This window comes from Ambystoma mexicanum, chromosome 8, assembly GCF_040938575.1.
Source record: "Ambystoma mexicanum isolate Mex_15411 chromosome 8, UKY_AmexF1_1, whole genome shotgun sequence".
Taxonomy (NCBI): domain Eukaryota; kingdom Metazoa; phylum Chordata; class Amphibia; order Caudata; family Ambystomatidae; genus Ambystoma; species Ambystoma mexicanum.
In genome coordinates, this window is record NC_090929.1 from 1,225,157 (window position 1) to 1,240,363 (window position 15,207).

General features: G+C 45.3%; 1 protein-coding gene across 2 annotated transcripts in view; it reads left to right on the top strand.

Annotated features, from left to right (window-relative positions):
- Nucleotides 1-15,207, top strand: part of COL27A1 (collagen type XXVII alpha 1 chain) — a 1,990,256-nt gene that overhangs the window by 81,584 nt on the left and 1,893,465 nt on the right. The window lies entirely within an intron of this gene.

Consider the following 15,207-nt stretch of genomic DNA (forward strand, 5'->3'; position numbering starts at 1 on the left):
CGTCACGCTAAGGGGGCGCTATTATCATAGAGAGGAGTGCCACGATAAGGAGGCGCTATTGTCAGCCAGTGCAGAGAGGAGTCACGCACATCCCGGCGACGGCGCAAAGTAGGAACTCAAGAAGGCGCTACACCCTGGGAGCCATTGCAGAGGGGAGTCGCGCATTATGGAGGCGCTATACCCAGGTAGATAGTGCGAGAGTACACTTCAAAGAGGCGCAATGCCAGGGAGTCAGTGCAGAAAGGAGGCACTACCCAGAGTGAGTAGCGGTTTAAGAAGGCGCTATACCCAGGGATCGAGTGCCCAGAACACACCTCAAGGAGATGTTACATAAAGTGAAGGAGTCGCGCAGACTTGAGCAGCACTTCGTGGAGACACTGAGGAACCAATGCAGAGCGGTGTAGCGCTTAGAGGAGACTGTACTTCTGGAGCTAGAGCAGAGAGAACGCTTTCAATGAGGCGCTATATCCAGGAGTCAGTGCAGAGAAGAGTAGCATAAAAAGGAGGTACTAAACCCAATGAGACCTTTAAGGGGGCACTTTAGGGAGCAGTACAGAGGAAACTAGCATTGAGTAGCACTGTCCCAAAAGAACTAGCGCAGAGACGATCGGCGCTTCAAAGAAGCACTATACCCACCCACTGATGTAGCGCAAAGAGGAGTGGTGCTTCAAAGAAGCACCATAGCCAGGGTGCTAGTGCAGAGAAGAGTAGCCCTGGGTCACTATAAGCAGCCAGTACAGAGAGAACGACCACATTAAGGAGTCGCTAGTGCAGAGAAGAGGGACATTGTAAGGAAGTGCTATAGCCACGGAGGCAGTGCAGCGAGGACTAGCACTTTAAGGATGTGCTATAGGAGAGCCGGGCAGAATGAGGAAGCACTAGGAGGCACTATACGAAAAGAGGCGCTGTAGAGAGCAGTAGAACATTAACGAGGCACTATATCCAGGGAACTAGCGCAGCGAAGAGTAGAATTTGAAGAAGCACTATACCCAGGGACCTTCCCTTGCTCGGAAGTAGGGCTTTCAGTTGTAGTAGTGGGGGCCAGTGCCTCTGACGGGGCGTAGGGTCTTAAACATGATCCCACCTTTGATGGAGTCCAATGCAAGTCCCGGGGAGCCTCGGGGGAGTGGGGTTGGAGGCGGTTGTGTTCTCTTGGGCAGGTTCGGAAGTATGGGCTTCCCGGGGCATTGCGATGGGCTGCGACTGGCAATCGTTAAATCGATGACCGCCGAGCCCCTGCCGGAAGGCTGAGGGGGCACATACCGAGTTGGTAGCAGAGCGAGCTCCTGACCATGGCGGAGTGGGGAGTGGGGGGGAGGGGAGTGACATAGTTGGGTGGCAGTCAGGACTAAAAAAGGTTAGTTAATACCGTCTCCCGCACCTGCCGCTACTCCCCCTGCGCCCGCCCACGTGCCAATGCATACACCTGGAAAAGGACCTCCAGCAGGGGGCAGACTGAAGCCAAGGCGCGAGGGTTCACAGTCGGAGGCTGTGGGTGCCCGCGGGTAAGCTATCAGGCTGGCAGACAGCCGGCGAGTACTGCCCGTGCTGCGAGATGCAGGAAGCAAGTGGGACTGTGAGTGATGCTGCCCAAGGCCGAGAGGGCGTGAGTACTGCCAGGTACAGAGTATACCGCAATGGACGCTGGGGGCTGTGAATACTACAGTGCGGTGAGGTTCCAGGTAGCCAGTACTGCCATTGATGCTGGGGGGCTATGAATGCTACCAGTGCTGTGAGGTACCATGTAGAGTACTGCCATTGACACGGTGTGAATACTACCAGTGCCAGCTAGAGAGTACTGCCATTGACGCTGGGGGGCTGTGGATATTACCAGTTCTGTGAGGCGCCAGGTAGCGAGTACTGCCATTGACACGGTGTGAATACTACCAGTGCCAGCTAGAGAGTACTGCCATTGACGCTGGGGGGCGGGGGGGAGGGCTGTGAATACTGCTAGTGCTGTGAGGTACCAGGTAAGGAATAACGCCATTGACGCTGGGGGCTGTGTATACTGACAGTGCTGTGCGGTGCCAGGTTGCGAGTACTGTCATTGATGCTGGGGGGCTATGAACGCTACCAGTGCTGTGATTTGCCAGGTAGTGAGTACTGCCATTGATGCTGGGGGGCTGTGAATACCACCCGTGCTATGAGCTGCCAGGTAGTGAGTACTGCCATTGATGCTAGACGGCTGTGAATACTACCAGTGCTGTGCCTTGCCAGGTAGTGAGTACTGCCATTGATGCTGGGGGGTTATGAACGCTACCAGAACTGTGATTTGCCAGGTAGTGAGTACTGCCATTGATGCTGGGGGGCTGTGAATACTACCCGTGCTATGAACTGCCAGGTAGTGAGTACTGCCATTGATGCTGGGGGCTGTGAATGCTACCAGTGCTGTGATTTGCCAGGTAGTGAGTACTGCCAGTGATGCTAGACGGCTGTGAATACTACCAGTGCTGTGACTTGCCAGGTAGTGAGTACTGCCATTAATGCTGGGGGGCTGTGAATACTACCAGTGCTGTGACTTGTCAGGTAGTGAGTACTGCCATTGATGCTGGGGGGCTATGAATGCAACCAGTGCTGTGATTTGCCAGGTAGTGAGTACTGCCAGGGATGCTAGACGGCTGTGAATATTACCAGTGCTGTGAGCTGCGAGTACTGCCATTGACGTTGGAGAGCTGTAGATACTGCCAGTGCGGTGAGGTGCCAGTTAGTGAGTACTTCCATTGACCCTGGGGGGCTATGAATGCTACCAGTGCTGTGACTTGCCAGGTAGTGAGTACTGCCATTGATGCTGGGGGGCTATGAATGCTACCAGTGCTGTGATTTGCCAGGTAGTGAGTACTGCCATTGATGCAGGGGGCTGTGAGTACTGCCAGTGCTGTGATTTGCCAGGTAGCGAGTACTGCCATTGATGCTGGGGGGTTATGAACGCTACCAGAACTGTGATTTGCCAGGTAGTGAGTACTGCCATTGATGCTGGGGGGCTGTGAATACTACCCGTGCTATGAACTGCCAGGTAGTGAGTACTGCCATTGATGCTGGGGGCTGTGAATGCTACCAGTGCTGTGATTTGCCAGGTAGTGAGTACTGCCAGTGATGCTAGACGGCTGTGAATACTACCAGTGCTGTGACTTGCCAGGTAGTGAGTACTGCCATTAATGCTGGGGGGCTGTGAATACTACCAGTGCTGTGACTTGTCAGGTAGTGAGTACTGCCATTGATGCTGGGGGGCTATGAATGCAACCAGTGCTGTGATTTGCCAGGTAGTGAGTACTGCCAGGGATGCTAGACGGCTGTGAATATTACCAGTGCTGTGAGCTGCGAGTACTGCCATTGACGTTGGAGAGCTGTAGATACTGCCAGTGCGGTGAGGTGCCAGTTAGTGAGTACTTCCATTGACCCTGGGGGGCTATGAATGCTACCAGTGCTGTGACTTGCCAGGTAGTGAGTACTGCCATTGATGCTGGGGGGCTATGAATGCTACCAGTGCTGTGATTTGCCAGGTAGTGAGTACTGCCATTGATGCTGGGGGCTGTGAGTACTGCCAGTGCTGTGATTTGCCAGGTAGCGAGTACTGCCATTGATGCTGGGGGGCTGTGAATACTACCCGTGCTATGAGCTGCCAGGTAGTGAATACTTCCATTGATGCTGGGGGGCTGTGAATGCTACCAGTGCTGTGATTTGCCAGGTAGTGAGTACTTCCATTGATGCTGGGGGCTGTGAGTACTGCCAGTGCTGTGATTTGCCAGGTAGTGAGTACTGCCGTTCTCGGGTGTCCTAATGATGAATATGTCCTGGTACACCTAGGAGGGCCGAGGACTTAGGTGAGGATTGGTGCTCCTAGCCTGCAATGAGGGTAGTCCTGGGACCCCCCCCTACCCCCCACAATGACTGCCTCTTGCCTGGCCACACGTGATAATGTTAAGACCCGTATACACTCCACCCCAACCCCCACTCTTCATCCTTCCAGTGTTAGCTCTACCCATGGGCAGCGATGGCAATACCAGGTGCTTTTTTCCAAAGTAAGTACATGGGGTACATTCATGTTACATTCCCGCCAGTGGCGGCCATTTTGCTTTGCATTTTTTTCCCGCGCTGCATGCGCTCCTCTTTGGTGCCATGCACAGGCATATTACGCTGTTCTCTCCGCCCTCATGGGAGCGGAGGGTCTCTAGCAGACAGGCCTTGGGTTCCTGGCCTGGCACTATCCCTCAGTTCTCCAGCCAGGAGCCTGGCATGGTCCATCCCCACGCCCAGTTAAACCCAGTGCACCCTTAACGCGATGCCCTTGGGTACCCCAGGACCATCTTTATAGAAAGATTGAACCCCAGAGAACTGGGGAAAGAGACGGCGGTGGAAGGCACCTACCTAGAGAGGCAGTAAGAGAAGGATGGCGGTAGGTGGAGGGGTGCAAGAGAAGATAGGGGGCCTGGGGTCACCAACAGAGGAAGGAGAGATGGTGGAAGAGAAGGGAGGGTAGAGGGAGAGCAGCAAAGATAGTGGGGGGGCAGATGGGCTGATAGGGGGTTGTGGGGTAGAGGAGGATTGATACTGAGAGAAGGATGGGCTGATGGGGGAGAAAAGGATTAATACTGAGGACAAGATGGGGTCACAGAAAGGGTGGAGAGAAGGATTGATACCGAGGGTAGGATGGGCTGGGAGGCATGGAGTAGGGATGGAGTGCTAGGAGGAAGGGCACTAAGCTTGGGTCGTGTCAGTGCATTGACCCACTGAGCTGGAAGCAGCTCCTGCCTCATTATACTCCGGTGCTCGATTTGGCAGCATCTGGGTCCCCTGTGCTCATCAGTTTTTCTGTTTATGATTTGCTCCATGGAACCCCACCTGCATTCTGTCCCGGAACCCCCAGATTTCCACAGGCTGCAGTGGGAGGGCACCATCAGTCCGAGGCCCTGGGGGTACACGTGTTGCGGGCCCCCTAATGTGCAGAGAGTGACATGTGTCTTGGGTACCGAAGGGGATCATGGGATTTTATATTACAAGAGGTTGCCGGGGAGTAATGCATGACTGGTCCCTGTTATCATTACACATGGGGCAATAGCATGAGCCAGGGGGCTTTTCTGATCTGAACCCCTTCTAGGCATGTCACGAATTCGACCAGCCACACGGTGGGTGTGTGCTCACCTGGTTTAAAAAAAATGAAATTGAATGATGGTAGATCAACCTTTGGAAAATGTTTATGGCTAATCCACACACATGTTATGCTCACCGCATGACATACACATAGACCCGTGTAATCTGGGTGGACCCAGCCTACAGGCGCAGTCCCTCCTGTCATATTTTTTTGGGATATGACAGCAAGGAGTACGCCATGTCATCTCAGAAGGGGGAGGGTCAATCCTTCCCCCTGCCATGACCAGCCTAATTAACTAACAAAGGCTCCATGGATCTGCCTTTTGTTGGGTCCTGCAGCTGGTGGCAGCGATTAACATCATTAACCTACTAATACAGTGTACTTCAAAAAGGCCCACATGGGGATTTGCTGCAGAGGTTAACAAAGGAGACAGGAAACCCTAACTATCTTTCATGTGCACTGTCAACCTGAAGCCAGCTCCCACCCTTAGTACTGATTGACAGTAAAATGTCTTGTCTGGCACTCTGTGAATTACAGTAGTCATTCCTGCAGGGGGACCCCATTCAGAAGGTATGAGTATGTGGATTATGTGAAGGCATCAGGAAGTAGACACAGACAACTGAAGAAAGTTTGGGATACAACTTTTAATTAAAATCACAAAGAGGTTGGGATATGGCCTACCTTGCCCTATGCTAAGGGGTGGGGGCGGGGATTTCCCTACCTAAGTGAAACTAAAGATAGTCTGTGCCAGGAAGTCCAAAGTAAATGGCTGTCTCTGTCCAAAACTTAAACTTGCCCTCACCTCTATTTGTTCAAACTGTGCAGGGATGTCGTCATCAAATGAAAAAGTGTTCAAACGAAATTTCAGAGCTTCTTCCAGCTCTTGGGTCGGAAAGGGGTTCTGCCTTCCCCAGGATTCCAAATAGTTCACTTTCAATCAAGAGGGGTTCCCTTTCCCAAGCTTCAAGCCTCTCACTGTTCTCACAATAACACAATTCCTCTGGATTCTTCTTGGCGTTCAGGCTTTTTGGCTCGTTCATCAATATCACAAAGTTCAACTCTTTGGGTTCACAGTCTACCAGTTTCTCTTGATATCCAGCCATACACTCATAGACGAGTCAAGTGGCTTCTCATGAGTGGGGTGTATACAGTCTTGGCAGAGTTGTCAGACCAGACGATCCACCCATTACAGGTCATGGAACCGGCACATAATTGGCGTCTTTTCCACCTTTACACCATCACTGCTTCGGCTCAACAGTGGTATTGGACATACATGCTTGAAGTCCCTTTAAACACTTGTTTTGCCACCATTCACTTGTTGAATTATCACACCTTCTCATGGTGTTGCCGCAGTTCCAACTTTCAATGTGTGCAGTTCCTCTTTTCCTTCTGGCTCTTGCCAATGCTTGTTTTTTCTCAGCTTGTACAATTCACAGTTCCTTTATATCCGGAAACACTTTCCTCTACTTTCCATCCATGTAGCATTCACTCATTACTATTTTCCTTTGGTTCGGTATTCAAAACTTCAGTTCGTTCACATCAAAACAACGTCCAGTTCACTCTCCTGCTGGGAATTTGCACCCTGCTCACAGGCTTGTTATTAAATTGAAAGTGTACTGCTTTCCTGGCACTTCCGCCGCCTTCCCAATTTCAATACAGTTTGGTCGTCATCAAACATCTATTTTTTACATTTGGACCAGCAATCCCATTGACGTTGCTGTTCTTTGCTCACACGTGGCTCCCACCACAGAGTCCCATAGTCATTCAGCCTTACATGGCTCACCCAGTACGCTGTCTTCGCTTGTCCTTCTCCTCATCTTTTGGTTCTTCGTGGCAGGCTCTGTTCCTGGCTCGGCAGGGTCTCCAACACCTCAAGCTACCGGAGAGGGAGTCCCCTTGACAGCAGGAGGCTGCAAGGCCTGACCCTGTCACAGAGACCTTCCGACAACACCCGCTGCAACAATTCTACAGCTCCTCGGCTCTTCGGATATGTGTCTCTGGCCTTCACCTGCGGCTTCTCCGCCTGCAAGCATTCCACCGGCGAACTCCTTAACCTCACCTGAGTGGGCCATTTATAGCACCCGTTTTGCTTCAGGTGCAGGGCATTCACATTGATTTCACAACGGTCGTGGTACTCCGCATCCTTCATCCTCATCACAGTCCTAGACTGGTGTGTGTGTTTGTCTGAGTTAGTAGAGGGTGAAGGTAAGTCCCTATGTGGTCTCTTCCGTGTCTCAGTACCATAGTGGTCTACATTGGGAGATGATTTTCTAACACAATAGGGAAGGGATTAGAAATATCCCATAAAAGCCTCAGGGACATTTGATTCCTTATGAAAGGGAAATGGGGATACGTGTCTCACCCAAAGGTGCCTCATCACCACTCCCCAAGTTTCCTCTTCCCAGGTGATCCTCCCTCTCATATCCACCCCCAGGGTCAGGATCCGAGAGTGACAGTTTGCCTCTAGACACCTGGGGAAAGATATTTTTGGGAAAGAAGTGAGGATGCCCTCAGATTCCTAACAATTGACAGTGCCAGAAAATCTGGTACCGCCGCAGCTTGAAGGGATCTGCCACTTTAATCAGGAACCAACGAGAGCTCCATTACCCAGCGAGATTTTTGTATAACTGATTGCAGTCCTTGCCGGCTTTTTCTTTCTAATTTGGCAATTTCTAAGTGCAAAGTTTAGTTACTCATTTACGTAGATGCTCCACTCTTAAGTGTATATTGCGGCTGCTGCAATATTTTATTCAAATTATCTTTTTTAAGAAAACACTTATATAGAGTGCGCTTCTGGCAAGAAACAGTATCGTCACACCAACAAGATTACTTCTTAGATAGTATTTATTTTTTGCATTAGTTTAATGCACTTTCCTTCTTCATACATTAGTTCGCATCCTAGTGTATTTTTTCTCTCAGCACGTGTTTCCCCACGTGTTATGCATGTGGTTCATCAGGAGAGATGCTAAATAGAAAAGGAAATTTAGGAAAAGGAATAAGAGAAATATTGTTCATATTTTGGTGGTGGTGAGATGCAGTGAGCAACTATGATTACATTGCTTGTAAGTTGTACTCACCTAAATATCACCTAGTCATATTTCTAATTTATTATTCCTTTTTATCTCTTTCATTTATTGTATAGGTATATTTCAGCTGGTTTCTGTAAGTAACAAAGAGAAAAAGTATAAGTTTTTAACCTATAACTTTAACATTAATATTTTTCTGAACGTTTCTGTAAGTAACAAAGAGAAAGGATATACATTTTTAACCCAAACCGTTTTTATTTTCCCAAACCTTATTTAGGAAACCTTCTTTGAAATAGTGGCAATCATTACAAAATTGGACTCACCATTAATCTCTCCATTGTATCCCAAGCCATATACTTTCTATCTTAGGGTGCCTTTAAAGCCCAGAGTCTATTCCTCACTTTCCTTATTTTTAAAATAGAAAGAAGTTACCTTTTTTGTTCATCTCGGTACGATTGCCTCCAGTCTGCCAGGATCCGTGCTATCTCTCTGTGTGATTCTTTTACTTTTATGCAGGCCGCAATCGCGTGGGGTATGACGTCATCGTGTCACATTACGCGATGACATCACACGTCACGCTACAATGTCCGGCGGCCATTTTGGTTTTACAATTTTGACGTTATTTTATAGACATTCGTTTTTTTAAAAGAATTTTCTCATTTCTTTGAGATAATTTTAAATTACTGCGTACCGGGTTAAAGTGTGTCCTTCCTTTGGGGCCTTATTTGTATAATACCAAATGGGTGCAATATAATAAAGTAAAGGATAAGGAACAAAGAAAAGTATCAGAAGGGAAGGACAGATCGAGCAGTCTAAATAAGAAAAACCTTTTCACAATACATTCTATGATTTTACCATCAAGAAAATAAATACATCTTTGTGCTCGTCATCAAAAGATTTCTCTGTTTCCTCATCTTTCCATTGTGTCAATCCTTTCTATACCTAAAAACTTGATTTGTTTAATTTCAGTTATTTGATGTCCTTGGCTGTAGTGTACTGCCATAGGATATCTGAAATCCTTATTCTTAATTGCTCTTAAATGCTCTTGGAGTCTGATTTTTAGTGTTCTGATTGTACTTCCCACATATCTTTTTTTACAGATACATGGTATCACATAAATCACATATTTTGTATTGCAATTAATATATTGTTTTATCTTTTGGTATCTTCCGTTTGGTAATCTTATTTCTTTGGTTCCATTCTCCATTTGATCACAGATTACACAGTTCCCATAGCTGTAAGTTCCTGTTGGTGCCGGCACTTTTAGAAATTGACTAAGCGTCTCAGTTCTATCTTCTTTAAGATGACTTGGGCTGACCTTTTGTTTCAATGTTGGTGCTCTTCGATAAATTATCCTTGGTCTGACTTCTATATTGAGTTTGATCGTATCATCACTTTGTAGAATATTCCAGTGTTTTTTCAGAATGTTCTTTAAAATATATGCTTCACTGTTGTAAGTAGTGATAAAGTCTACCTTTATTTTTTTATTTTTCAACTTCGGCTTATCTTTCAGTAGTTCAGTTCTGGGTATTTTTTCAGCTTTTTTATAGCTTTTTCAACTTCTTCAATTTTGTAGCCTCTCTTTATGAACTTTTCTTTAAGTTTTTGAACATGTTCTTCATATTTTTCTTTTGACCTACAATTCCATTTTGTTCTTAGAATCTCACCATAAGGTATATTTTTAATTATGTGCTTCACATGGTTACTTTCTGCATGCAACAATTTATTTACTGCTGTTGGTTTTATGTATAGATCAGTCAAGATCTTTTCTCCATCTGTATAGATTTGTAGATCCAATAATTCTATGCTCTCTGGACTTATTTTTTCTGTGAATTTGATATTATAATCATGTGTGTTCAAATAATCAATATATTTGTGTAGTTTCTTTGTATCTCCATTCCATATCATTAATACATCGTTGATGTAGCGCCCCCAGTAAACAATATATGTTTCTGTGAATGCTAAATGTGGCCACGCGTGATTAATCTCAAAATGTCCCATAAATAAGTTTGCGTACGAGGGTGCAAACTTGGCCCCCATCGCCGTTCCTTGCTCTTGTCTGTAGATTGTTTTATTTATTTTTTTTTTATTTTTATTTCATTTAGTTTGTACAAACCTTTTTGAAAAGAGATTTCCCATGGCCCACCCACAGCGTGGGGAGAAGTTCCGTGGTGTCAGCAAGCCACGAAGAGCAGCTGGTCTCTGGGGCTACTTAAAACCAGTTAGCAGCCGCTTCTGGACTCCCAGATCCCATTCGATCGGCAATGTTCCAGGATGCCTTTTTTTTTATCCTATTTCGCCTCACAACTTCTCTGGTACACCATCGTCTTAGGGCCCACTGTTTATCGTCTTTCTTATCCAACTTTGAGTAGTATTTCCAGTTTTTGTAGAAAATGTGTTAACCCAAAGATTTCTTTTTCCCTGGGATTGTGGAATTTGCGCCATAAGTCCTCTCCACATAATGTGTCATACTGTAGTACCAGGCTTCCTAAGTGAACAGATCTGAGATCTTTCAGACTTTCACAATACAGTGTGAGGTGTTTGAGAGTCTCATTTTGTTTCTCGCAAAAGCGACATTTAAGCATTGCTGTTGCTTTTCGTGCTCTTGTCGCTTGACTCACTCTTGTGTTGAATAAGTTTAAACGAAATTTCATGTAGGTCATTCTGTGTCGAGCATTGGGTGTCTTTATCAGGTATTGCAGCAACTGTTTACGGTCTTTGGCTTCAGTGGGTGCATCATCAAAAAGTTTATGACGATTTCGCGCGTCCACTGTTAGACACCAGTCCTGTTCCCATAGTTTTTTCTTAACATGGGTTGGGTTATTTTGCAGTGTGAGTTGGTCCGTGCCAAGTTGCGTTAGCTGATTTTTACAGCCAGCTGCCCATCTGCACAGCACGGTTTCAGAGTTGCCTTTGAGCGCTTCCTGTAAGATCTTAAACTGCGGAGTACAGTCGTCTATGATTATTTTCCGATAGATGGATAGCATGTTCCATAGCACTCGTGCCTGCAGAGAGATAAGGTTTAATTCATATCTGACGCACACACTCGAGATTCCTTTCTGTATGTGCAGGACTCGTCACCAGTATTGGTTTTCCAACTGTGGCCACAGGGTAGCAGGGGCTCCTAGGGCGCTTTCCGCGCCATAAATGAGCGTTGGAGTGGATTTTTGGTTATAGTGAGCTAACACTGGTAGTAAGGAAAATTTGCCGAATTTTTTGTTTATGATGACCCCTTGGCATGCGAGTTGTTTGCATTTTTGTATGATGTTCTCCGTCCAGGGTGCATCATGTATGTTGCTGTTAAACCAGACTCTTTAGTATTTGGCCTTTTTCACACATCTCAAGTTGTCGTTACACAGCCTCCATTTCGGTGTAGTTTTGGGGTTCCGTTTGTTGTTTCTTGTGAGATCTTGGAGGATTATTATTTCCGACTTTGCAGGATTGATTTTCAATTTGTTTTCTTTTACGTAACCTTCTAGTGCAGCAAGCTTCCTAGATAGTCCAATTGGGGTTTGGTCCAGTATAGCAATGTCATCTGCATATAACAACCAGCTTACAGGCATCCCATTAATTTTTGGGGGAAATGATGTGACCGCTTCAAGGCTTTCTCCAATGTCAGACAGGAATAGGCCGAACAGTGTGGCTGCCAACGGGCAGCCTTGTTTCACACCTTGATTTGCTTTTATGGGCTGACTCAGTGTTCCACCAGAGTCCAGCCTTACTTTGAATTCTGTGTTAGAGTGCAATTCTTTTATTGGTTGTAGTAAGTTTTCCGGGCAAAGCCATTTTTTCAACTTTGTCCATAACAACTCTCGATCAATAGTGTTGAACGCGCTAGACAGATCAATGAATGATTGTTTTATTGAACATACAAATGTTATTGGTTAGAGCAAAATGTAACATTTCTAGGATCATTTTGTTTTGTTGCAAGAAGGAAATTGATCTTGATTTTAGAAAATATTCCGTAGTTTCAAGACCTTTAAGGTGTTCGATACTAGTGTATAGAGATACCACGTCTAGAGTTACAAAAAGAAAGCTTTTCTCCCAGGGTATTTCTTCCATCTGTTGTATTACATGTTTACTGTCTCTCAGATACGATGCTAAATTGGTTGTTAGTGGCTGTAGATGCAGGTCTATGTACTGTGAGGCTCTTTCAGTCAATGAGCCTATACCATTTATTATTGGTGTACATTTTGGAAATTGGTTGAATGTTTTATGAATTTTCAGCAGGAAATATATTATGGCCGTTATTGGGTGAATGTTATCCAGATAGTTGTATTCTTCTTCTGAAAGTAGGCCAATTTCTTCCCAGTTTTTTATCATAAGATGCCACTGAGTCTGAAGTTCTTTGATCGGGTTTTTTTGGAGTATAGAGTAACAGTTTCTGTCACTTAAGTGTCTGTTTCCATCAGTTATGTAATCAATTCTTCGCATAAGAACAATGTTACCACCTTTATCTGCAAATTTGGTTACCCATTGTTTGTTTTTGACAAGAGCATCAATAGCTTTAGATTCCTTAAGTGAAAGATTGTGTTTGAATTTCGTTGGTTTATTTTTTAGATAATTTTCTCTCAAATCCTCACTCACCATTTTTTGAAAAACATCTATCACATTATTTTCTGCCAATTTAGGAATGCATTTTGATTTCAGTTTTAGGTTTGATTCTTCCGTTTGAAAAGGATTAATATTCAAAACCATTTCAGTAGTGTAATTTTCCTCAGTAAGATTCATAATATTCAGCGTTTCTTCGACAATTTCAACTGTAAGTGGTGAAATTTCTTGTTCTACCTTTTTTCTTTTTTATTCATTACTTCAGCAAAAAAGTTTTTCAGTTTCAATTTTCTACAGAATTTAAACAGATCCACTTGCGTGTGAAAGTAATCCACTTTGTTTGATGGACTATAAGTTAGTCCTTTATTTAACACTGTGCATATTGTTTTGTCCACTTCCTGTCTAGTTAAATTCATTACTAGATTCACTTGATCTTTTTGTCTTGTGATCTGGTTTGCATTCCTCCTTGTCCGCCTCCTTTGTTTTTGCGTTCCTCCTCTTTTTCCAATCTTGTTTTTGGTGAATTGGTTAATGTACTTTCGCTTATTCCCGATCTCATGCCTCTTGTGTTTGATGTCCCTTGTTGATAATTTGATTTTGTGATGGATTTGTGCCTTTGGAATTCTTCTAAAAAATTGAATTCTTGTGTTCTGTTAGATGTACTTCCATTTCACTATTCGTATCAGTATCTGATAATTGAGTGATTGATGATTGTACATTCACATTTATATTCATTTTTGGATATACTTTTGAGATCGATGTAGTTTTTATTTGCTTTGATACGTGTATACTCTTCCAATTTTATAGTCAATTTCATCCCTTAGAAATGCTTTCAATCACTCAGTCATCGTGCTCTTTTTCTCTTATTCCTTTTCCTAAATTTCCTCTTCTATTTAGCATCTCTCCTGATGAACCACGTGCATAAGATGTGGGGAAACACATGTTGAGAGAAAAAATAAACTAGTATGTGAATCAATGTATGAAGAGAGAAAAAATATACTAGGATGCAAACTAATCTATCAAGAAGGAAAGTGCATGATACTAATGCAAAAAATAAATACTATCTAAGAAGTAATCTTGTTGGTGTGACGATACTGTTTCTTGCCAGAAGCGCACTCTATATAAGTGTTTTATTAAAAAAGATAATTACCCAGCGAGACCCTTTGATCCACAATAGACCTGAAGATGAGTAGGACTTAGTATTACATGTTTTCACCCCTTTACCTTTTCTGTTGCAAAGCACTCTAGTTATGACATCATAAATACAAGAGATTGTTGGTGGGGACCCAGAATTGATTCATTAAGGTAGGCTTGGCCTACACCAATCACTGTGGTCCCTTTTGCTTTAAAATAGGGTTCAGCCCCTCTTTTGGCAGACCATCTGAAGGCTTTGCAAGGAGTAACAAGAAGAACTCGGCATTGGACCCTGGCTAAAGGTAAAGTCTGCCTTACAGCTTCAGCCAGTGAAGGAAGGCCAGGACCTCCAAGAGGGAAGCAAGTTCCCTCCCCTAAACATCTCCCAAGGAACAGAGGGAGATACTGAATCCAGAGGACCCTCCAGCAGCTCCAGAGCCGGTACCCAACCAGCACACAGCGTGCCCTGCTAGGCTCTGAAGCAAGAATCCTAGGTGGGAACTGCCGGAGAGTCACTGAACCAAACCAAGGACAAGGCAGCTGCCTGCAACACTCTCCTGAGCTTTGGGCCTTCCGCCTTAAAGGACGACACAAGCTCAGTGAAGGAGTTAGGAGGAGTGCATCGACAAGCATCAATCCGATGTCGAGCCCCTCGAGCTGCACCCGTCTGCACAGCTGACTGTTGCACTGCAGTCGGTAACGCTGTCCGAGACGTCTCAAGCAGTGCTTCAGACCCGCCGGCCAGCACTGATACAACAATTCTTGATCCCGACTCGCAATGTAGACCAGCCTTCAGCCATCCGCCCAGCCTTGCCTGCCAAACTGCCTGCCTCCTGATATCTGCAGCCATCTCCTCTCTTAAACTCTGTTGCACGAGTTGCAAAGCATCCTGAAAACGACTTGACCCTGTCGAGCACCAAGAACATTTATAGCACAAAGTACATTGTGGTTCTATCACCCTGATCCTTTTCCGAAGGCCCCTACTGACGTTTTACAACCCATTGCTCCCTATGTGTTTGTTCGGTAGCACCTGGAGCGTATTAAGTGCTGGACGGGATTACCATAACCAATCATCTCAGGCCCAAATAACCGGACAGACTCAAAGAATGTGGCAAAGTGCTACTTTATTGTCAGCTCAAATAAAGTAGGGAAATCTGGCAAGCACAACAAGTTGCAGCTTACACACACTCAGTTACATTTCTCTTATACAAAGATCTATGATGATGTCATGCTACGTTGCAAATAATAAAAACCTATTGGGTGGGGGGATTGGTTAAGGGAACATATATAGAGTGTGCAGAGTGTTGCTGGTTTTGCAAGCTATACTCTGGACCCAGAGTCTGCTTTCTGTGTCAACCTGTAAGGAGGAGCACACCTCTCTTAAACACTCTCCAGAGCGGAGCGAGC